Source organism: Eupeodes corollae, chromosome 1 (genome assembly GCF_945859685.1).
Source record: "Eupeodes corollae chromosome 1, idEupCoro1.1, whole genome shotgun sequence".
NCBI classification, from domain to species: domain Eukaryota; kingdom Metazoa; phylum Arthropoda; class Insecta; order Diptera; family Syrphidae; genus Eupeodes; species Eupeodes corollae.
The window spans coordinates 295,978,734-296,002,942 of record NC_079147.1 but is presented as its reverse complement, the minus strand read 5'-3'; the positions used below and the strand labels follow the sequence as shown (position 1 = coordinate 296,002,942).

Sequence of the window (24,209 nt, the reverse complement as noted above, 5' to 3'; positions counted from 1 at the left end):
ACGCGCCATTGTCGCCACCTTCACTCTGAGCAGCTATCTTTATACCTCATTCATCAGATACATGATATCTCGACGTATAATCAACAAAGCGAAAAAAAGCCGGTAAAAAGCCGACAACAACAACAACACAAAATATCAACATTAACCATCATGATGTTTATCAACCAACCAACAGACCGGCCGGTTTCTCATTTTAACACTCCGCGCTTCAATACCTATCCATAAGCCTCACAACCTCAAGCCCCAACATTCTGAATCCGAAACGAGCCTAGAGAAATAAACGGAAAAAAGTAATCAAAACAAAGTACGCGATAGTACGATGCAGGTACGATGTGCGTCGCACGCGAGCAATGAGTAGAAGGCAAAAATAAAAGTATCTAAAAGCAAAAGATACAAAAATGTGTATATATTGCGTCTTGGCAACATGTTGCTTGGCGCGAGTGTGCAACAAGTGAAATGTTAGAGCAAACCATCTCGTCGTCTTCACATTTGAAATTCAGTTTCATTCGAAACGTCGCGCAGTGCAGATACAGATACAAAGCTATCTCTGACTTCGTGGAACTTATAAAGTCTTGAACTTTTTGGGATAAATTCAAAAATCTCTTCTTGCAACGACGACGCACGATTCAATCCAAGTCGAATTCATTTCAACAATTTTTGGTGTTCGTTTGTTTTGTTTGTTTTTTTTTTTTTCATTTCTCGAGAAATGAATGCGTAGGACTTCAAGTGCGGGGTTAAACATTATTATTTTACCATTTTTGATAAAATACAAAAACGAAAAGAAAAGAAGCTCTCAAAAACCGGAAAGTCGTTGAAATTGATGTGTGGATGTTGAAGTTGATGTTGCAAAACGGTTACACTTTTTGTTCATAGTGTCTTAAAGCCCCCCTGGCCATCTTAACACCCCTTGTGGTAGTGAAGTTTAAAAATATATTAAAACCAAAAAAAAAAGTATCTACAATACCTACCTGTCTGGATACGTGAGAAAAGTATCTTAAATTCAATTTCTACAAAAACAAAAACCGTAACGTTATTGGATAAAAATCTTTGCAAAGAAATTTTGTGTGCGTTTTTTATTTTTGTGAATATTTTTGTGGAGGATTTTGTGGCGTTGTGGAAATAAATAACGCAAGTAATTTTATTTCTTTTGCCAAAAAGTTGATTTACTGTCAAGCAAGCTGCTAAAATAAACCAACAACAAAATTCAACAAACTTTTGGTCTCTGACAAAAAGTTTGAATTCAAGAAAAGGTAGGTTTGTTTTCTTTTTATGACTTTTTTGTCCTGTAAATTAGGTTAAGTGGGTTAAGAGAAGATACAAGTCCGTCTCTTGAAGTAATTAAAAATATATTATGAAACGGGAAACAGAATTATTTCTGTAATTTCTTGTTTTAATTATTTTATAGATACTTTGTGTGTCAGAAGAAGTGATGAAGAAGAACTTTGTGAAGTTTTCTTCTTAGGAAGGCGAAGGAATTCCAGCTTAAATTTGTGACTAATTAAGATACTTTGTGAAGATATTTTTGCGACAAATGTCGTTGTCGTTTCGGTCGTTCGGATGTTGTTAAGGATAGGAGTATATTTTTATTTTTGTTGTTGTTTTTTGATGTTTTTGGTGCAGATAGTCCTTGAAAATGTATGTATATGGCCTGCGATAACTACTTTTTGGGGGTTTTGGGTTTTATTTTAATGTCATGTTACGAACACAACTATGAAACACCCGCTCTTTGATATGGCTATGGCATGGTACACACGTTCTAGCCGTTGTTGGTCTTTCATTATTTAGCAATCGATAAAGTAACCAACATAGGTATTTATCTTGACCTTCATGAATAACTTTATAGCACGGTGACCTAATAGAGAACTTCGCGTGCTCCGGTCTTTATAGAAGCGGCTAGTTTTATTGTTTTTTATTGCATTTGAGATTAAATGTTTTATTTATTAATTTTTAACGATTTTGCGTGTTGATAAGAAAAATTCAATTCATATTATTTTATTGGGTACCAACAAAACTACGTATTTATGTGGACAAAATACCATAGTGTTGATAGTTTCAAAGAAAAATATACCATTAGACGATAATAATAATTAGTTTAATTTTTTTTTGTTTTTAAGTTGAAACGGTCATATTGTTTATCATAAAAGTTTTCTTTTCGAAAGAAATGTGAATGAAAGTCTGTAATTATTTAAAAAGATTCATGGAACTAGATAATGTATAGTTCTTTCAAAATAGTGGTTAACTTTATTGGTCCTTACCTTAAGCTTATTGGCAGGAAGTTAGGTTGTTTGGGTTTTCCAGTAAGAGGTTTCATTTTGATTTTTGAAAAGAATGAGTATTTTTTAAGAGAAACCAATAGCTGATCATTTGACTGTTATGAAGAAAAATAAAGAATAAAATACAATCATATGAAAATTTTAAATGACCATTTCACTCATAGTACCCGTGGCATGATGGTTAGTGCGTTGGACTGTCATGCAAGGGGTCTTGGGTTCAATCCCTGCCTGTGCCACCTTAATTTAAAAAAATTAATTTTCGCGGGTACTGCCTCTTGCGAGGAATTGACAATTCCTTCAAGAGTAATTCTTGTCATGAAAAAGTGCTTTCTCAAATTAGCCGTTCGGATTCGGCCTTAAATTGTAGGTCCCTTCCATTCCTGACAACAGTACTCGCACACAGGAATGGTTGAGAGTTGTAAGTCACTAGGCCCTGGTTCACAACGGACTGTTGCGCCACCCCATTTGATTTTTTTGATTTCACTCATTTGCGGTTGCATGATAACTTCAGGAATTTGATCTTTATGATCTTAAATCGGTGGTGAAGCATTGGCATAAGCCTGATTTTTTACGTGGCTTCAAGAAAAGAGATTAAAGGTGTTAAACCACAAATTGTGGTATTAGTCTCGTCGAAATCAAACGTTCACTCTTCAATCCCTGTTTTAATCATCACTAATTTTTTTATAAATATCCTTTAAAAAAACCTAAAGAACCAAAGGGTTATGCCGTCTATAGAATGCCAAAGATTGAGGAGAAATCTACCTATATATAACATATAATATATATTTGAAATATATTTAATATTCAGGGCTTTTGATTCTGTACGAAAAAACTATAAACACTGAACAGATCGTCTTTTTTGTGGGTAATCAAGACCGATTAAGTTGCATCTTGAATAATACGATGGAGTATCAATACTCCATCGTAATTGTCTTACAACAAACCTGGTAAACGCTTTCTGAACTCTTTCAATTCGATTAATGCTAACAGAAGTAGATGGACTCTAAACAATTGAACAGTACTCTTGAAAAGGACGGACTAGAAACATATAAACAGATTTCAAAGCATAAGGATTTGGAAATTTATTACAGTTTCTTTTAAGAAAACCAAATGGAGAGTTTGCTTTCGTGACAAGATAATCCAAATATAAATAAAATATCAATTTCGAACCAAAAATGACACCAAGATCACGAATCTCAGACTTACGCTAAAGATCTTGATCATAAATACTTTAGTTGTAGCACATTGGGATTAGAACACGATGAGAAGCAAAAAGGAAACATTTTTTTATATTAAGCGGAAAGTTTTTTGTTTGAAACCCGTTGGCTAAAATATTTAAATCACTTAAAGATTGAAACAATCAGATGAGCAAAAGTGGGCTAAGATGACTTCCTTGTGGCACACCAGAAATAACTCTTATATTTCTAGAACAATTGCTTCCGAGCTTATCGCAGTGTGTTCTTTCTGTTAGATAGCAGGATAATTATTTAAGCAGCATTCCATGAATGCCAATAGATTTAAGTTTATAAATTAAAACTTGGTGAAAAATACGATCGAAAGCCTTGGTAAAATCATTAAGTATCGTGCATCTTGGAATTTTGGCTCAAAAGTATCGGTAGTAAATTTAGAATACTGCATAAGATTAGTAGCAGTTGATCTTCCATGTTAAATTAATTATTTAATATTAAAATGTAAATGGTCTTTGACTATAAGTTCAAACAGTTTCGCAATTGCAGATATTTTACAAATAGCTCTATAGTTTTCTATCAAACTTTTGGAACTAGACTTATAGATAGGAGATATATGTATGTATGTTCATAAAATATCCAAATATGGAGAAAATTTCCAGGTGATAATGAAAGGTTGAAATAATTTGTAATGGGATTGCTAATTAATGCTGGCATTGCTTAAATATTAACGCTGGAATGCCATCAGGACCTGGATTAACACTGGATTTAAATTTTGATAAACCAATCTGTAAAATTTCAATAAGTTTATAATACACGTCTTCTTATTAAAAGCCAGACAAAATTTGTGCCCAGTTAAATGAAAACAAATAATCATTAAGTGCAATTCTCTTACAAGAATCAAAATTTTTAACAAAAAATTCAAATTTTAAAGTACAATAAATAGCTATATGATAAACTGAATTTTCCAACAATGGAAATGAAACTGAAAAATCTTCATAGTTCATATTTTTTATAAAAATTAGGTATGAAGTGAATTCTAATATGTTCAATGCGTTTTTAAAGCGTGTCTTGTTGCATTTTCAATAATGGCTTAATTTTTACTTGTCAAGTATAAAAAGATGACAGTTTCAAAAGTAACAGCTGCTCCAAAATAAACTTTTTAAAATAAAACCTCTTATTGGAAAACCATCAAAAGAATTTTAAAGAATATAGTCAGTGAAACTTAAACTAGGAGCATTAAATTCTAATTTTAATAACTTAAATTGAAAACAATAAAAAGCGCCTTTTATAAATGTAAATATGTGAATTTTTGAATAAAATAAAGATTAACGACTTGTTTTATACATTTAACATTAATTGATGCTTTCGTTTTTTAAGGCTGCGGGGTTCTTCATTACAAACTTAAACCAACCATTTAATCAAGATACAAATGAGAAATAAAATAGCTTTAATTTTCTCGAGATATGCCAATTATCAATATATACATGTACAATTTATGACTGACCTACAAGATCACTAATAAATTATTGTTTAAAGTGGATTAACTCATTCAAAAGGTCAATCACATAAACTCTAATAACTATAGAAAAAGCAGTGATCCATTTTGTACAACGTCAAGTGCAAGCAAAATTACATTACTCTATATTTTAATTAAATTAAATACAAAGCAATTGTGAAAGCAAGACCGACATACAGTGAGTCTCAGTGAAAATGGCTCACCTTACTTATAAAAAATGACAAAAGAAAATTACGAGTACTATGACATAAAACTAAAGAAATTTAGTATTCTTTAACAAACATAAACTGACTAAGATATTCTTATATTAAATCTTAAATATATCTTAAAATTAGCCACAATGACACATTCGCTTTTGAAACCAATGTTGTCTTGTGGCTGATTGAAGTCGATTTTGGATGTTTTCCATTTTTTTTTTTGAAAATCCAGTACTTAATTTTTACCATTCCAAAAACAAAACTGTTCTTAGCCATTTCGATTGGAAATCTCGTGTTTTCATATTGGTTTTGAAATGTTTGCTACAAATTCTCAATAACAATTAAACGATAAACCTGATTAGGAATTCATCACCCTTAAAGCAATTATTTTCTAAACATTACTTGACTTTTTAACTAGATGCATTACATCGTTAACCTGATAATAATTATAAGTTTTTTTTATTCCAATTTGTTGTTAACATTTTTGTTTTCTAAATAGCAATAAATTGGTATTGATATCTTTACAAACAATTCAACCGTAATATCCGTACTTTCAGAAATGCTCATCAGTTAATGTATAGAGATTCTTTTTTTAGCTGCACTACATGAATGTGGAACACTTTACCAAGCTTTATTTTTCTCAATTATTACAATGTGCAAATTTCCTTTTTAATCATGTACTCCCTTCCTTATTGCTCCCACTGTTTTAAATCATTAAAAAGTCAATCATAACCCCTTTTAGTGTGCGCTAAAAAAAATAACGTCTAAATTTTGTATCCCAAACCGTAAATTCCTTGAATGCATCTATTTTTCTTAGTTTTAGGTTTTCTAGATATATGAGCTCTACCATCGAAACCCACTTCAGTTACAGTTAAAAAATGTATTCTTCGATATGCCATTTTAAATGTGAGTCACTGTAGACCTACAAAATTCACACACGAGAATAGGTATGCAATTTGAAATAACAAAAGTGATACATAATAATTTGATTTAAATATTTATTTTTATCCCAAAACCAATAATTCAAAAACCAATAACATAAGCTCTGAAAATATGCAGGTATTATATTTCCAAAAATTCACTTTTCACACACATAATTCCAGTAAAATTTCTATAAATATTTTATCTGAACTCTATTGGTCGGGCAAATATTTTATTTGTGGACACATAACCAATAACCAAAAACAAAGTTCATCCCGATAAAGTCCAAAAGTAAATTAAACCGGAAAACCACCGGAGGTTATAAATTTCCATTTTGTATAATATATGGAGTTCATAGATTAAGAATTTGTTTGTTTTAATCAAAAACAATCATCCATTGACCTTTTATAGACATTATAAATATTTTGTTGTTTATTTTTTTAACTTTTGAATTTACTAGTATGGAACATCCTTTTGTTTTCTTTTTTGTTTTACTAAAAAACATTGATTGCATGTATAGATTTTGAACCCTTTTAATTTTAAGAAACTCGTGGTTTGGTGGTGTAGTTTATAGTTTTTGAACAAAATCAAATTTATGAGTTTTCCATGAAAATGGTATCCTAAAATTTCCAAAATTAACTATTTTTAATATTCCCTGAATAATAGTTGCATTAACTTGATTTTATGCTAACATATCACTTAAACTAGAGTGTTTTTCAGATTCAAAAACGTTGTCCGAATTGTTGATATTATTTGGAAGAATAGTTAACTTTTTCAAAAACTTTCTTCAATACAAAATACAAGAAAACAAACTGACAATTTCAAGAAAATCTGATTTGATTTTTTTTACTGAAAAATTAGAATTTGTTGGTTTCGTGTTTTGTTCAAAAAAATGGCACCTGGAACGAAATATTATTAAAACGTTAAAATAAATGTCAACTTACTCAAACAATTTATGTCAAAGCGAAAGTCAACGCATTGATGATATGCTACAAGTCAGAGACCGCCTTATCTTAATTTATTACCATCCTGATCACCAGCTATGTATGTACCATGTTAACTCGGTATAACAGCGAACTTTTGAAAGCGCCCAATTTGAGATAAAAAGAAAAGAGTGAATAAGTGACTAATCGATTCTTTTTTCAATTTTCTTTACTGAGTTGGTATACACTTTCCATAAAATCCATACAATTATCTGTTGCAACTAAAAACAAGAGGCTATCTGTCGATTTGTTTTACTTAAAAGGTTTGGAGGCATTCGTGTTTTGTTAAAAAAAGTTGTCAGTTGAATTATTCTTAAAAAATTAACCAACAATATTTTTTTTAGTCGAAAACTAATTTTTACCAATTTTATTAGCATTTCTTAAATTTTTACAAATTGGATGATTGATCTTTTAAGTGTTTATTTTATGTAAAAAAAACTGTCAATTCGATTTTTCTCAAAATTTAACTGAATGTTGAAAACAATATTTTTTTAAAAGATAAAAGTAGTTTAGAGTCGAAAATAAATTTTTACCAACTTTTATTAATTTGTTTGTTTAGATTGTCAATTCGATTTTTCTCAAAATGTTCCCGAATGTTGAAAACAATATTTCTTATAAGATAAAATTAGTTGGAAGCCATAATCGAACGTTTTTTAAAAGATAATTGAGTCGGAATTCAATTTTTAGTAATGTTTCGTAGGTTCTTATTTAAAAAAAAACTGTCGGTTCGATTTTTCTCAAAATTTTACCAGACCTTAAAAGTGTTATTTTTCGTTGTACAAAATTTTTGGAGATGAACTCATTTTGTATTTGTAACATTTTTAAAGTGGCAATTGTTTTTGATTTATAAAAAATCGTTAATTGGATTTTTTTTTTCCAAAAATATGGTAAGAAACCACCCACGCAATTTTCACTAAACCCCTTTCTGCATCTTTCTGCCTTATTATCTGTATAACAACATTTATTTGAAGTCGATAACTTTTCTGGTTCTTGAGCTATATATGACGAAAAAACGTCGCGAACGTATGTACACACACACGCACAGACATCATTCTAAAAATCTTTTATTTCGACTCTAGGGGCCTTGAAAAGTCGAGAAATGTCAAAATTTTGAATTCGACAAATCGGACCCATTGCAATAACTTTCTTTGGGAAGTTAATTAAATCTTGACCAAGCAGTGCATTGCATCGACAAACTTCATAAATTTCAAAGAGTTAGATCATTTTGCACCACTTTTTGAACATACCCTTTCTCATTCCGTCATTGGCTTCTCTTCAAAAATTAGTCAACATCAAGGTAACAAATCATCACATCAACGAAGTGGCCAATTCACAGATTCTTTTAATAAGATGATTTGGCCAACAAATGCTTGACTTTGTAAGAACTTTCTACATGAGTAATAAATAAAATACACAACAGGTCCGCACGAACAGTATCTTCAAAATTAGTATCTGTATATTTTAAGATGTAGTACCCGTGGCATGATGGTAAGTGCGTTGGACTGTCATGCAAGGGGTCTTGGGTTCAATCCCTGCCTGTGACAGCTTAATTTAAAAAAATTATTTCGCGGGTACTGCATCTTGCGAGGAATTGACAAATCCTTCAAGAGTAATTCTTGTCATGAAAAAGTGCTTTCTCAAACTAGCCGTTCGGATTCGGCCTTAAATTGTAGGTCCCTTTCATTCCTGACAACAGTACTGGCACACAGGAATGGTTGAGAGTTGTAAGTCACTAGGCCCTGGTTCACAACGGACTGTTGCGCCACCCAATTTGATTTTGGTATTTTAAGATTTAAAAAATATGCTATTTTATAAAAAAAATTATTTCAAAATTTAGTTTTATTAAGTTATTAAGTGCATATAAATATACATTTCACATTAAAATCAAATTTTGAAAAAAAAAAAACTAATTGTTCAAGTCAACCACACTTGGAACTCCACAAAAATATACATTTTTTAAATTAAAAGTAGCCAAGTTAAGAATAAAAATTATAGAAAATTTCATATAAATCTTTCGAATCGTTTTTGAAAAAAATCGAGGTTTTATTCGAAAGAACCTGCTTATGTATCCAAAAAATCAATATAAAAATAGTACCTAAAAATTAGGATTTAAAAATATACTTACTTACTTTGAAAACTTAAATGATTTGATTTCCAAAAACCCTTTATTTTACAAGAAAATTGTTTGAAAATCGTTACAGTTTTTTTTTTTAAATATATTTGGTAGGCAATTACATATTTAAAATATATTAATATACATGTAAAATTTGATTTTCATAAAAAAAATGTTGAGTCGTTTTTGAGATGTAGAAATTAGGAAAAAAAATTATATTTTTTATTCCAATGTTGACATTTTTGTTGCTTTTTTGAGCTTGTGTAGAAAAAAACATTATTGCAACCAGTTCATTAGTTCTTGAAAAAAAAACTTAAAACACAAAATAACGGTCCTATGGGAGGAACGCTTGTGAAGCAATAAACAAATATTTTTTTGTTGTTGAAAGAAGCCATGTTAAGAAAAACCTTAAGTTTTGTTTGTTTTGAGGGTGCATTGCTTTTTCGACAATCAATCTTGGATTATTATTTGCCCAAATGCGGCAATTCTCCTTATTGATGAGACCACTGAGGTGAAAATGTGCCTCATCACTGAAGATAAGCCAGAAATAAGTTTTATTACTATAGATGATGAAAGGGAATTTTGGCACCCAATGGAAAGAAAGAGAGGGTATGAAGGGAGCTGTACATAAGGTGACACAAAAGTCTTTTGAGAACTAGGGCCTAGTGACTTACAACTCTCAACCAGGGATGAAGCGGACCTAAAGTTTAATGCTGTTTCAGAACGGCTAATTTGAGAAAGAACTTTTCATGACAAGAATTACTATTGGTGGATTAGTGAACTTCTGGCATAACAGTCCAACGCACTAACCATCATGCCACGTGTTCCACTAAGGGAGGTATTCGTGCACATTATTTGTGAATTGCTGAACATTTATATGACAATTAAAGCACATTCATAAAGTACGGCTAAAAAACGTATCTCAATACTCGAGCGTTCAAAGTATTTTAATTGAATTTCTTAAGGGGGAAATCCAATTGTCATGGAAATACATTTCCAAAATGTTTGTAAACAACGTAAGAAGTTCTACAGATCCTAGAAAACACCAAATAAAAGGAGTACAATTTGAAGGATTTACTCGTAGCACATGATAACATAGGCGCAGTTATGTTGTCTTTACCTGATAAAGTTCTATCAAATTAAACAAATATTCTTTTTTATGGCATTTATTTTCATTTAATCTTTGGAATTTACCATTTATACCCACCACTTCAATTTTTTTAAGTACTTATTTCCTTTTAGAAAATTTGTTGATAAGAATTATAATAATACACACCACACACCATTCATTACTTAAAATCTTGAGCAATTACGTTCTTTTATCATTTCTTTTTATTTTTATTTTGTTTTTTGTTAATCTTATTAAATTAAATTCCAATTATTCCAACCACTTAGCCACTTGTACATGATCTACCACCTTATGTGCCTCACATAAGTTTAAGAAAAATCAATAAAATTCTATAAATAAAAAGAAAGTACGAAAAAAATGTTACGTATACGCCACAGTTAACACAATTGAACCGCAGTTATTATGTCGCTTGTGAACTTTTATACCTGAGCTATATTTGCAAAGTCAGCATATGAGTGATAATTAAAATTCACACTCATTTACTTATTTATTTTTTTTGACGTAATGTTGCTCGTAAATCATATTCAGTTAATTAAATCAATCAAAGCGAAAAAAGCATCACCAATTTGGAACAAGTTTGATAATGAAGTTTACCATTAATTTAAAAAAAAAAAATTTGTAATGCGGCTTCTTAGGATGCACTCAAATTGCAACAGAGTTTGCCATTGTCTACATGTAAACTTATGTGGCAGAGAGATAGAGGAGTCTTTTGTCCTCCTGGCAATCCAAAGGAATGGAAAAGAATCTGTCTTAATTAAGTTCGTTTACGCATTTTTTTTTGTGTTATAAAATAAAACAAGAGCAAAAGTATAAAGATTCATCTATGACCTTCTTCTTCTTCTTGTTCTTTGCACTGTGAGAGTTTACAAAAGGTATACGCATGAGTTTCTTAAAAGGTTGACTAATGATGTTACGAACTTTTGCAATTCCCCTCTGGATATAGATGATATACATTATAGGTACTTCGTACACACATTTATAACTTCTCTATACTTTGTGAACATACTCGTAGTTGCTAGCATATATTGTTCCGGAAAATAAGTAAGCTACGTCTATACAATTCAGGTAACAGATGCTGATAGATGTTGAAGCTTGAAAAATAAAAAAAAAATATTGATGGGCTGTGGAGCACATATAGCTCTATGGGTCTGTAAATAGATAGGTCAGAAGTCAAAGGTTAGAAAACGTAATTCCCTCTTGTTAACAAGTTACGTACAAGTTTTTGGCTAGATAAATATTTATTTAGCCTTGTCATTGTACCTTTAGGTAATGCTTAAACTTGGACGAAATCATATTGTTGAATTCGGTCACGAACATACTCTTTTTGTACTTTGTATAGTTTCTATGGTTCCTAAGCTGCCTTTTGTTCATTTAAACTTTTGAAGTGAAACTTTGTGAAATTTCGTGGGTTTCTCGCAGAAAAATGCATGTTAAAGGCTATATTTAGAATTTCATTCGTTAGTTAAATTCATCATTATTTAAAATAACTTTTATTTTAAGGGTGTGTTCATAGTGAAAGTTCAGAGTAATCAAAACATAAGCGGATATTGGTAAGATAACTCCTAGTTTTGTTATCAAAAAAGCACTTACACAACAAAATAAGTGAGTTCCTGAGACTCAAGGTGTAAATTGATACGCGTGTGACTTACCTCGAGACTTGTCATATGACACAATTCTGGAAATAGCGTTATCCATAGATTAATTCGCGTGTGATTTTTTAAAATTAAATTCTTGTACTTGAATTGGATTTCTTTTTTTTTAAGGCAACTTAACATTATAAGCGTAGAGTTGTAGTACTTTGTTTACAAATTATACTCTTTAATAATTTCAGTTTAATTTTTGTTTACAGATTAGATTAAAACAAAGGGAATGTTATTATTTTGCAAACAACAACAAAAAACAAAAATTAATTTTGCCGACGACAACGAATCGACGATGAGGGAAATTACATATTTCTTTTTTGGTATTTTTGTATTTATTGCGAGAAAAATTCAACCTTTATATGGAATGAGATAAGGTTTTATAAATTTGGTAATATTGAGTGACTTATTGAAGGCAATTTTGTAAACATTCTCCGCCATCATTGAAATGGGTAAATAAATTGTCAGACGCATTATATATGCGATTGTTGTTTTTATTTTCTTTGTCGACTTTTATATTGATACCTTTTTTTTAAGCCTTGAGGGGATTTGTTTTTCGATATCTTCAAACATTATATCTATAAACAAAAGATGTCTAAAAGTACTTGTCTATGCACTTGAAGAGATATATCATTGAAATATAAGCTAATGTTTAAATGATATAAGGAGGCTGATATTTTAATGAGCGTTACTAAATTTTTAAAATGAAATAACTAACACGTATACATAGTTTTATTTAGTTTCTTTCAATTAAAATACAGATTTTACAAACTAAAGTGAAAATCCCAGAAAATAAGGAACTCTTGATCATATGGTAACATGTCTTTTTATAAGTTTTTGTAAGGTGCACTTTTCCGTAGGGTTTTGATGACCTAAATTGAAATTACTCTAGATATTACTTTTTAATATAAAAAAAACAACATTTGAACTTCTTTTAATTTTGCTTGTTGTAAAACTGATGGTTTTGCCGAGATCCCGGTAAGCTGGTATTCGGCCTATTTGAGACCCATACTTCTTGAATCTAACAAATTAAAACTCATACTAAGCTCAGAAGCAATCACAGTATCCTTTTATCTGATTTAAAACACGCTAATAGGTAAATTTAGATCTTGTATTTATTCATGTGACACACAAATACAAATACCGCCGAAAACTTGTATTTATTAACCTAATCCAAAATTTGTATTTGCGTTATAAATGTAATACATGCATCCACATCTGGGTTTTTCCAAAAAAGCCTGGGGTTAATAAAAAAACGAAAAAAGCTTGGACAATGGTTTTTTAGGCCTCGAGATTGGATTCGAAGACCTTCTGGGCTGGAGCGTTGATGTCCATTCGCTCTACATGACCTAGCCATCTAAGCCGTTGGACTTTTATTCTGTTAACTAGGTCAGTGTCGCTGTACAGCCCGTACAGTTCGTCGATATATCTTCTCCTCCATTCTGCATCTATACGTACTAGCCCAAAAACCACCCGAAGAATTTTTCCTTCGAAGCATCCTAAGACGTTCTCATCTTTCTTTGACAGGATGTTAAATGTCCTTTTTTTATGACAGCATATACTTGGTCTTGCCCTCATTGACCACTGAACCCATCTTCTTCGCTTCCGTCGCATTGCTCAAAAACGCTGCACTGATAACACGCTTTGATCTTCCCATTATGTCAATATCATCTGCGTATCCGAGTAATTGGATGGACCTTTGGAAGGTTGTGCCTCTAGTGTTGACGGTTGAGTTTTGCACATACTTTCCAGAACGATGTTGAAGAAGTCGCATGACAGTGCATCGCCTTGTCTAAAACCTTTTTTGACATCAAATGCATCGGTAAGATCTTTTCCGACCTTGATAGTGCAGTGTGCATTCTTCATCGTCATTCGGCACAAACGGATAAGTTTGACAGGAATGCCAAAACTAGACATTGCTCGGTAGAGCTCTTCCCTATAGATGCTGTCATACGCGGCTTTAAAATCGATAAAAAGATGGTGGGTACCGATTTGAAGCTCCTGGAGTTTTTCTAAGATCAGCCGTAGTGTGAATATTTGGTCGATAGTGGACTTTCCTGGTCTGAAGCCACACTGATAAGGACCTATCAAGTTGTTGACGAACGGCTGCAGGCGTTCGCATAATACGACAGAAAGGATCTTATATGCGATGTTAAGTATCTGTATCTGTATCTGTAGTTGGCGCAATTTAGAGGGTCTCCTTTTCTATGTATCGGGCAAACTATGCTGAGATTCCACTCACCGGGCATGCTTTTTTCCGACCATATTTTGCTGATGAGTTGGTGCATGCTCAGTACCAAGTCATCGCCTGCTGATTTGAATAGTTCGGCAGCGATGCCGTCAGCTCCAGCAGCTTTGTTTGACTTAAGTTTAGATATAGCTATCTTCACTTCGTCAAGGTCGGGTAGGCGGAATTGTTGATCTTCGTCGCCGAGGTTGAGTGGTTCTATCTCCCTTTCAGCGGAATTCGGTTCGTCATCGTCGTTATATAATTTGGACAAGTGGTCTTTCCATATTCTCAACATAGACTGTGGTTCCACTACTATGCTCCTCTGATCGTCTTTACAGGCTTCGGTTCGTGGCTTGTACAATTGGGAGGTTTTTTTACCTTTGGTAAAATTTACGAACCTCATTTCTGTAGTCAAATCCCTCGGTGTTCTTCTCTCCTCTTGTGCTCGTAGAGCTCGCGAACAGCTCTCGTCCTTCTGTGCAGCGCCGTATTGTATGCCTCTTGTTTCGCTGCGTGCGCTTGTCGGCATTCGTCGTCAAACCAGGGGTTTCGCTGTTGGGGCCGTGTGAAACCTAGCACTTCAGAGGCGGCATCTCTGATTGCTGCAAGGTAATTTTGTCACTGGTTTTCAATGTTTAATGCAGGCAGCATAGGACTTCTTAAGAGGTTACTAGAGACTAGATCGGAAAAGGACATGGCAGTCTCTTGTGATTGTAGCCGTCTAACGTCGAAAGTTCTCACAGTACTTCCTCGTTTCGTGGACCGAAATATCCGTAGCCATTAGTATCCGTATCCGAGGCTTAATATTTTATTGTTTCATAATATTTCAAAAAAATTTCATTAGGACTCCTCCCATAAACTTAAGGAAACGCAAAACCATCTATGCTAGAATGGGTTTTACAAAAACAAAACGCTTGGAAAGTACTTTTTGTTTTTGTTACAATTCCGTCTCCTAAAGTTCTTAAAATATACAGAAAAATATGAAACTAATGTTGAAAAGTGATATTTTTAACACTTGAGCTGAGAGTTTAAAATAGTGTTTTGGGATGCGAACCACACTGATAACTTCCCACCCCGTCTGTCGATTTGTCTTGCTTAAAACTTTAAACTTTGTTTGAAATAAAAAATAAGAAGACACTGTCCTATTTTGTTCTCCTATTATTTAAGTAGAAAACCATTTCTTAGGAGTTTTTTTTTGTTGTTTTTGAAGGTTTCGAAAATAATTTTTTATCAAGTTTTAGTAACTGTTTTTTAGTTTTTTTTTTTTGAAATGTCGATTAGATTTTACTCAAAATTTTCCCAAATGCCAAAAAAGTTGTTCTTCATTGTATAAAATTATTTTGGAGATAAACTCATTTTTTGTTCGTAAAATAAAGGTTAATTTTTAAAAGATATAGTATCTCACGAATAAATGCTTCAATGTTGCCTTTCAATCCGTCACTTGAAGCGAGCTTGTCTGTCAAAGGGCTTTAAATCATACGATCTGGGTGGCCAATTAACCGGTCCCGAATGTTAAATAAAATGTTCACCGAACGCTAGTCTCAATAAGTACATTGTTGCGCGTGCTGTGTGGTATGTGGCACCGTCTTGTTGAAGCCACATTTCAAGCTCTTGCATTTTGGGCAAAAAAAAGTTGGATATCATCTCACCATTCACAGTTACGTTACGACTCGCATTATCTTTGAAGAAGTACGGTCATATAATGCCACCAGTCCATAAATTGGACCAAACTGTGACTTTCTCTGGATGCATTGGTAGCTCTTGCAATGCTTCTGGCTGATATTCACTCCAAAATTGGCAATTCTGTTTATTACGTACTCGTTGAGACAAAAATGAGCTTCGGCGCTAAACACAATTGTTCGGTAAAAATGTGGATTTTTGGCCAACTTTCCAAGAGCCCATTCACCAAAAATTTTACGTTGTAGAAGGTTGTTCGGCTTAAATTCTTGCACCAACTGTATTTTGAAAGGCATCACACCTAAATTATTTAGCAAAATTTTCCACGTTTTTGAGGAATAGAAGCCCAATTACTGCGAACGGTGACGAATGGATAATTGATGCTCATTATTAACACTGGCCGATACAGCTGCGATATTTTTTTTCAGTTCGCACTCTACGTTAGCGTGATGGTGGATTAATGCCCTACATAGTGAATTTGGTGCAAAAGTTAGTAACAATAGCCCGAATAGCCGCTTTAGTAGGTCTATTAAACTGACGATAAAATGGAAAAAGCGGGCGATGAACCTCAAACATCGCTTAGAAACTAAGTTACTTTGCTAAAATTTTTGAAAATTTTCGGATATATTCCTAAGGTTTTATGAGGAACACTCTTTGTGCAAAATGTAGTTGAGAACTGCGGGAACAAAGGGTTTAAGAGGCATATTTTAAAAAGCTGATGTGATAGAAAAATCCAGTGTTATGCTTAGACATAAAAGGTTTCGTGTAGACCAGCAGGTCACTTTGGTTTTTCGATACTGATTCAAGTTTTTGTTGTGACTTACAATATACTTCGAATTGTTGCCTCACTATTACCAAAATCTTTTGAAAGGTATTTTTTTATTTGAACAAACCGTAGACCACTTTTAACTTGGGAGTAAATCTTTAATTTTAAATTCATTAAAACACAGCATTATTTCAAAAGTGTCATGAATATACAAAAAATACCGAAACATTCTGAGAAATGCAATCTATGATACATACGTATTCAACGACTTCTACAATTTTTACAAAAGGATTAATTTATTTATAGATTAAAATTGAAACAAAAACAAATTGCGACACTTATAAATTGTATCACGAATTCTTTCGACAGCAATAAATTCTTAAGAATACAAAAATACAAATTCTTTCATTATTTAAAAATCAGATAGAAAAACAAAAACCAACAGAATTTACTCGTGCAGTAGATTTATGTATATGAATGAAATTTAGTTTTGATTTGATAAACATTGTTGAATTTATTTTTAACTATTTACTACATTTTTTAAAGTTTAAAATGTATTATTGAAATGATTAATGAACTTGTTCTAGTTTCAGCCGAATTTCTTCAATTCCAAATATAACGGCCGAGAGCAATTCATATTTCTGATTAATTTTCTGTCCGATTTGCACATTAAGACAAGTATTTTCAAAATAGAGAAATAAGAATGGTCTAATAAATTTAGATTTTCTTCGAAAGCGCAAACAAAACTTTGTTTTACGGAATTGACAAATATACCAGCAAGTTTTTTTTTTAGGTTAAGCTTAATCTTTCTTCTAAATATAGTTTACAGTATTTCAATACCTTGTTTATTTTTGGAAAATTCTTTAATTGAAAATACTTTAACTGAATTTTAAGCTTAAACATTAAAACCATTGAAAAATTATAAATAATTTTATTGAATTGAAATTTGCAATTTTTAAGTTTTGTTATCTCAAAAACTTTACGTGTTTGAGTATGTTTGGAGCCGCATTTTTTTAAAAACATATTTGTTCAAAAAGATAAATGGTGCTTAAGATTGAAAATTGATAAAAATCTGAAACGATGTCAAAATTGTTTAGGTTACCTAATTATTATCAACATGCGATTCTTTTGAGTTCTTTTAATCAGCATTGACTTGATTAATCTTGTTTTTAATGCGTCTAGAATTCGAGGATGATTTGCGTTAAGACGGTCTTTTGCTTATAATCAAAATCGCATGAACATAATTTACAATAAGTGTCCCTAAAACGTGAAATTACCCGACTAGAAAGCTTTGATAATAATCAGTTGTAGTTTAGTATAGCTTGTCATAACGTCTTGTTAAGGCCATATTCTGTCCAAGTCAGGATTTTCAATTGCAAGCCATAAAGGAAGTGTAGGGCGTGTGCAATTGCTGCGGAAGCCTAAAAATCGACAAAATCTCATCATAAGAAACTTTGCATTTATAGCAGAAATGTTTTTAGGTGACCGTGCATTGCGATCATGCATATGCTTTGCGACATCAGTAACGCTTCTATCCTCTTCATATTTCTTTAAAATCCTACTGGATATCTGAATTTTGATATTTGTCGAATATGACGATTATAATTTTCGTGTCGTGAATCACTCTTATACCAAGTTTTATTAATTGGAATGTGTAATTCTATTGCTAAGCGTTATGCATTATTCAAATAGCTTTTAATATTTTGACACTTTTAATGACAGCTGAGTTTGACAGATGACAAATTTCAGAGCTAGAAACTATAAACCACGAAACAAATTATCCTATACCAAAAAAAGGTTTAGTAGAATACTTTAAATTTAAAAGCAATTTGAGAAATTTTAAGAAATTCCTTGAGATTACAAGAAATGTCTTCTAATTTGATGCTAGGTTTGCAGGCAGTTTCTGAATTGGCAAGTAGGTTTCAAGGGAGGTTTTAAAAATCTGGGGAGAACTTAAAATTTAAGGGGAGGTGTTGAAATGTGCTTTCTCAAATTTGCCCATCGGATTCGGCTTAAAACTGTAGGTCCCTTCCATCCCTGACTGGAATAACACTACGGACAAATGGCCTCCACGGCTTTGCATGTACATGCGCACTCTTTTCTTGAAATTTTCCATGACCATTCTGCATAAATGTGGCTGAATTTCGTTGATGCAGCGTAGAATCTCCTCCTTTAATGCACGGGTGGTTGTGGGCTTATTGACATAGACTTGTGATTTCAAATAACCCCATAAAAAGAAGTCTAATGGTGTTAAATCACACGATATAGGAGGCCCATTTTGATCACCGAAACGAGAGAGTACACGACCTGGAAATGTCTCATGCAGTAATTGAATTGTTTCACGGGCTGTATGACATGTGGCACCGTCTTGTTGAAACCACATATTGGACACATCAATATCATCCAATTTTGGCAGAAAGAACTGTGTAATCATGTCGCGATATCGAGCACCAGTAACTGCTTGACCAGCATTTTTTTTAAAAAAATATGGCCCAATTATGCCTCCAGCCCAAAATCCACACCATACAGTCACGCGTTGTGGATGCATTTGTTTTTCGACAATCACATGTGGGTTCTCCGAACCCCAAATGCGGCAATTTTGGCGATTGACAAAGCCATCAAGATGAAAATGTGCTTCATCGCTTAGGATGATTTTGCTCAAAAAATTTTCGAACTGCAGCCGCCAAGCTTTCACTATTTTTGAAATATTCTTTAATAATGAAGACACGTTGTTCTATCGTGTAACGCTCCATTTTTAATAACCCTGTACTGTTAGCTGTCAAATTGCTTTTTTTTTCATTTGTGTAAAGAGTCTTTTCTTAGACTTTTTTCGGAAAAAGCCTTTTTGACAGTTGTCTTTTGATTTTTCATTTCCTAACAAATAGACTTACTCATGATAAAGTTACACTTTTGGCCATACTATTAAATTATGTGCCTTTAATTTCTTTTTCAAAACCACATTTCTAAAAAACACCCTTTATGTATAAAGTTAATTTAAATTCATCATTAAGGTAGAGTTCTTGTGGCCCACTTGCCTTAAAGTGCTTCAAAGCAATTATATTTGGGTAACCTTAATTATGCCCGAAGTCAATTCAAAGACATAAAAATATCTTTTTTTCTCATAAGTATACAATTTCCTTATTTTGATCGTTTTCCATTAACTTCAATTAAACACCAATAAAGTGTCTTTTCCCAAGAAGCCTTTTATTTCCATAAAAAAAGTCTCTTTTTATTTTCTTATTATTCCATCCCTTTGCGTCATGGCCATATAAATAAGTTACCAAACTATTAAAGTTTGTTTTAAAAATAGAACACCGAAATTGCACGTTCATTAAACGTGCTATTTAATGGCAACATATGTATATATTTGACACTAATAGCTTTAATAGGAGAACTCACCCATTTCCATCACTTCAACATCTTGAGACATTTTTATACTAACGAAAACTCGCCTTATATTCAGCCAATATTCTATTGGAGGAAATTAATTCTTAAAATAAATATACAAAAGTAAATTTAGTTGCCATCCCCTTTTTAGTCTTTGTGTCGAATTAAGAGTCAGACGTCAAAGAAGCCAAAATAAATTCAAAATGAAAATAAAAATTGCGTTCGCGGAAAATTTGTGTCACAAAAATAAATAAATATAGTATTTTGAAAACATACTAACTTATGTCCTTCTGTTTTCATAATATCGTTTATTTGTCTCGTTAATCATCGATTTATGCAAAATGCTTGCATTAAAAATAATAATAAAAAAAATATATAATTCTGAGCAGAAAAAGCTGTCAAAGTAAATCTCTCTTTTAGATGCACATGTGCCCTGCACTTAAAGCTGTCATGTCACACAAATATCATACATCAAATTAAGCAAACAATACAACGACCGACGACGATAGGAAAAAATATCCTGTCCAATTTAATGTTCAAGTTGTATGACATGAAAAGGGATTCTTCTTTTTCTTTTTCTGAATGATTTGTTTATTATGTGAATTTATAGACGAATGTGAACGCTGTTGTTAGAAAAAGGTGATCCCTCTCTGAATACACGAGGACACGAGAAAGTGGATTTTTAATATTTAATATGTTCACCTCAACACAATTTCAACTGAAAATATAGTTTATTAGGATTGAAAAATTGTTGCTCTGTCAGCTAATATGTACATATACATCAATAATATTTGTACAGTATGTTGAGCAGGGAAGTCTATTTTGAAAATTCAGGATCTGAGGTTGGCTATGTTTAAACGGCCAGGAGATTTTACCATGTAACCACTGTGAATTAGAAGGACTTTTATTTGGAAAACCCAAACGAATAACTCCGTGAAAATTTGAGCCATTATTATTAATATTTAAAACATGCCTAAGGCGCTTTACTTAATAAATTACCATATCGCCAAGCGATGTAGTTTTATCAGAATGGAACGCTTTACCAATATTGCTGGTTGAGCTTTATTGTTAACTTCCACCATATTTTCATTTTTCTACCAATGTCTCTAAAATGAGGAGATCTATACCCTTCTTAAGATATATAAAATGTCTAGTAATCTCAATGAACATAAAATTTTAGTTCATTGACTGGTTTGTTGGTGGCGCTAGTGAAGTTCCCCATTCTTGACGATATCTCAGTTCCCAGGTGTCGCTTTGGGCGTTGTTCCCCATTAGGTGCCACTTTTAAATAGAATTTACGTTCGGATACCTTTTTTCGTAGTACATATCTCAAGAAAAGGCCTTATTAAATAGTTCTCGAGATGTACGTGCGTCGTCGTTTAAGTTTATAGTATTTTCTTAAACTTAGTTATAAAATGTATGAAACAACTCAAAGTGCAGTGGGCTAATATTGTTGATATATAAAATGTCTACTATTTTAGTTCATTGACTTGTTTGCAGGTAGCGCTAGTTAATTCCCCTTAATCTCAACTCTCCCTGAATAAGTTTTTTTTTCACTTTTGGACTTTTTGGCTAACAATTTGTCAGAGGAGTTCGATCCCTAGCTAGATGTCTCCAGTTTCGCGCTCCAAGTTGGGTGAGGTCACCTTCCACTTGTGCGCACCACCTGATCCACGGTCTTCTTCTACTGCGCTGTCTTGTGGGTGTGGATCCGAAGACTTTCCGGTTCGGAGCATTAGTTTCCATGCGCTCTACGTGACCCAGCCTTCTTAGTCGTTGGACTTTTACCCTTCTGGCAAGCCTACGTCACTGTAAAGCCCATACAGCTCCTCGTTTCATCTTCTCCTCCACTCCCCTTCGACGCATACGGGACCGTAGATCACACGACGAATTTTTCTCTCGAACCGACCCAAGGTGTTTTCATCCGCTTTTGTCATAGTCCATTCTTCTGCACCGTATAGCAGGACGGGGATGATAAGGGTCTTATATTGCAACACTTTGGTCGCTCGAGAGAGGACTTTACCACTCAATTGCTTCCTTAGTCCAAAGAAACAGCGGTTAGCAAGAGTTATTCTACGTTTGATATCAGCGCTGGTGTTGTTTTCTGCGTTTACAGCGGATCCTTGGTAGACGAAGTCCTTGACTAACTCAAAACTTCATCTTTCGAAGGTGATGTTTTGACCAAGACGTGCGTCGGTGTTGTAAGTCCTTTCTTGACGACAGCATGTACTTTGTTTTGCCCTCATTAACCGTTAAACCCATTTTTGCCGCCTCTGCCTCAATACTCACAAAAGCCCCATTGACATCACGCTGAGTTTTACCGATTACGTCAATGTCATCTGCACATGCCAGTAATTAGACAGACTTTTGAAAGATAGTGCCTCTAGTGTTGACGTGTGAGCTCTGCACTATTCTTTCAAGCACGATGTTAAAAATATCACATGACAGCGAATCACCTTGTCTTAAACCTTTTTTGACATCGAAAGGGTCTGTTAAGTTGTTTCACACCTTTATGGCAGGGATTCCAACCAACTTATCTCCGGCTCCAGCGGCTTTATTAGACTTCAGCTTAGATATGGCAATCTTTACTTTGTCTAAGTCGGGAGGGCGGAATTGTTGGCTTTCGTCGTCTATGTTGAATGGGTCATCATCCTGCCTGACAGCGGTATTTGGTTCCTCGGTGCCGTTATACAGTCTGCACAAGTGGTCCTTCCATATCTTCAATATTGACTGCGGTTTCACTATGATGTTTCCACTTTCGGTTCAAACAACTTTCGAACTTCATTCCTGCTTTTAAACCTCTCATCATCTTGGACCGCACGCTTTTCATGCCCTCTTTTTAATTCTGAGAAGTCGGTGTTCCTCTCGCCTCTTCTGCTCATAGAGCTCATGAGCAGCTCTCCTTTTATGCAGCACCGCTTTGGGTGCCTGTTGTTTGGCTGCATTTGCCTGCCGACATTCCTCATCAAACCAGGGGTTCTTGTTGGTGGCTGCTTGAAACCCAGCACATCAGAGCAACTGGTTTTCGATACATTGTGGCAGAGAACTTTGAGAGAGGTTACTTGTAATTCGGTCGAAAAAGGTTTTGGCGATCTCTAGCGATTGTACGTTTGACGTTGTACCTTCTTCCAGCATCTTCCTGTTTTCCCTTGGGTCTGGAAACCCGAAGTGCTACCTTGACTACAACGAGGTAGTGGTCCGAGTCGATGTTAGCTCCCCGAAAGTTCGTACATCCATGATGCTGGAAGCGTGTCTGGCGTCGATCGCAATATGGTCAATCTGGTTGACTGTAGATTGATCTGTTGAGGTGTGGAAAACGCGTACTGGCTACCATGACGTTTGGCCCGCAGCAAAACCTATAAGCCTGAATTCGTTGTCGGAAGTGTTGTCGTGCAGGCTGTTTTTCTCGATTATTTCACCAAAGATGTCTTCCCTTCCTAGCCTGGCATTAAAATCACCCAGGACAATTTAAATATCGTAGCTAGAACACTGCTCATATGTTTTGTCTAAGTGCTCGAAGACATATCTTTGGTGTTTTCACATTTCTCGGGCGTGGGCGCATATCAGGCTAATAGTGCCGAATTTAGCCTTGATGCGTATGGTTATGAGGCGCTCATTGATGCACCTATAGCTAAAGACTTCTTGCCTAAGTCTGGCTCCAATGAAAATACTGCATCCAAATAAGCGCTGTTGGTTTTCGTGGTAGCAGTCACCATAGTAAATATCGCAGTTTTTCCTAGTCTTTTTGACCAGCCCATCCCATCGTATTTCATGGATGACAGTGATGTCTGTTAAGGGACCTAACATTTCACGTGCATATCCGAAGTTCGTTGTCCTTTATTCATTTGCGTAGGTTGTCAACAGTAAATCCGTCCGTATCCGAGGCTTGTTGGTGCTTCGCAACTATGAAGTTTTTACGTGGCCAGGAAGTCCCCCCAACGGCAGAGGTGGGTTTTGAGAAAAACCTGTGGAAGCATGTGTCCTCTTGAATTTCCAAATATTTCTTTTTAATCAAAGCACCTTCGTGTAATAATCTCCTTCGTGAAATAAATTATGTCAAAAATGTTTATGGATCTGAGATATTTTTCATCTTTCTTATTAAGATACTTATTTTCAATAAATGAATTGAACAATTAATAATTCATGATGGTACATCAAACCAATTTATAACGTTTGTTGCTTTGTTT

At 33.6% G+C, this 24,209-nt stretch overlaps 1 protein-coding gene across 1 annotated transcript in view; it reads left to right on the top strand.

Annotated features, from left to right (window-relative positions):
* The first annotated feature begins 498 nt into the window (after window positions 1–498).
* Window positions 499–24,209, top strand: part of LOC129940900 (cAMP-dependent protein kinase catalytic subunit 3) — a 120,507-nt gene continuing 96,796 nt past the window's right edge. The window contains exon 1 of the mRNA XM_056049423.1: window positions 499–1,250. The gene's annotated coding sequence lies outside the window, so the exon portion shown is untranslated. The remainder of the gene's footprint in view (window positions 1,251–24,209) is intronic.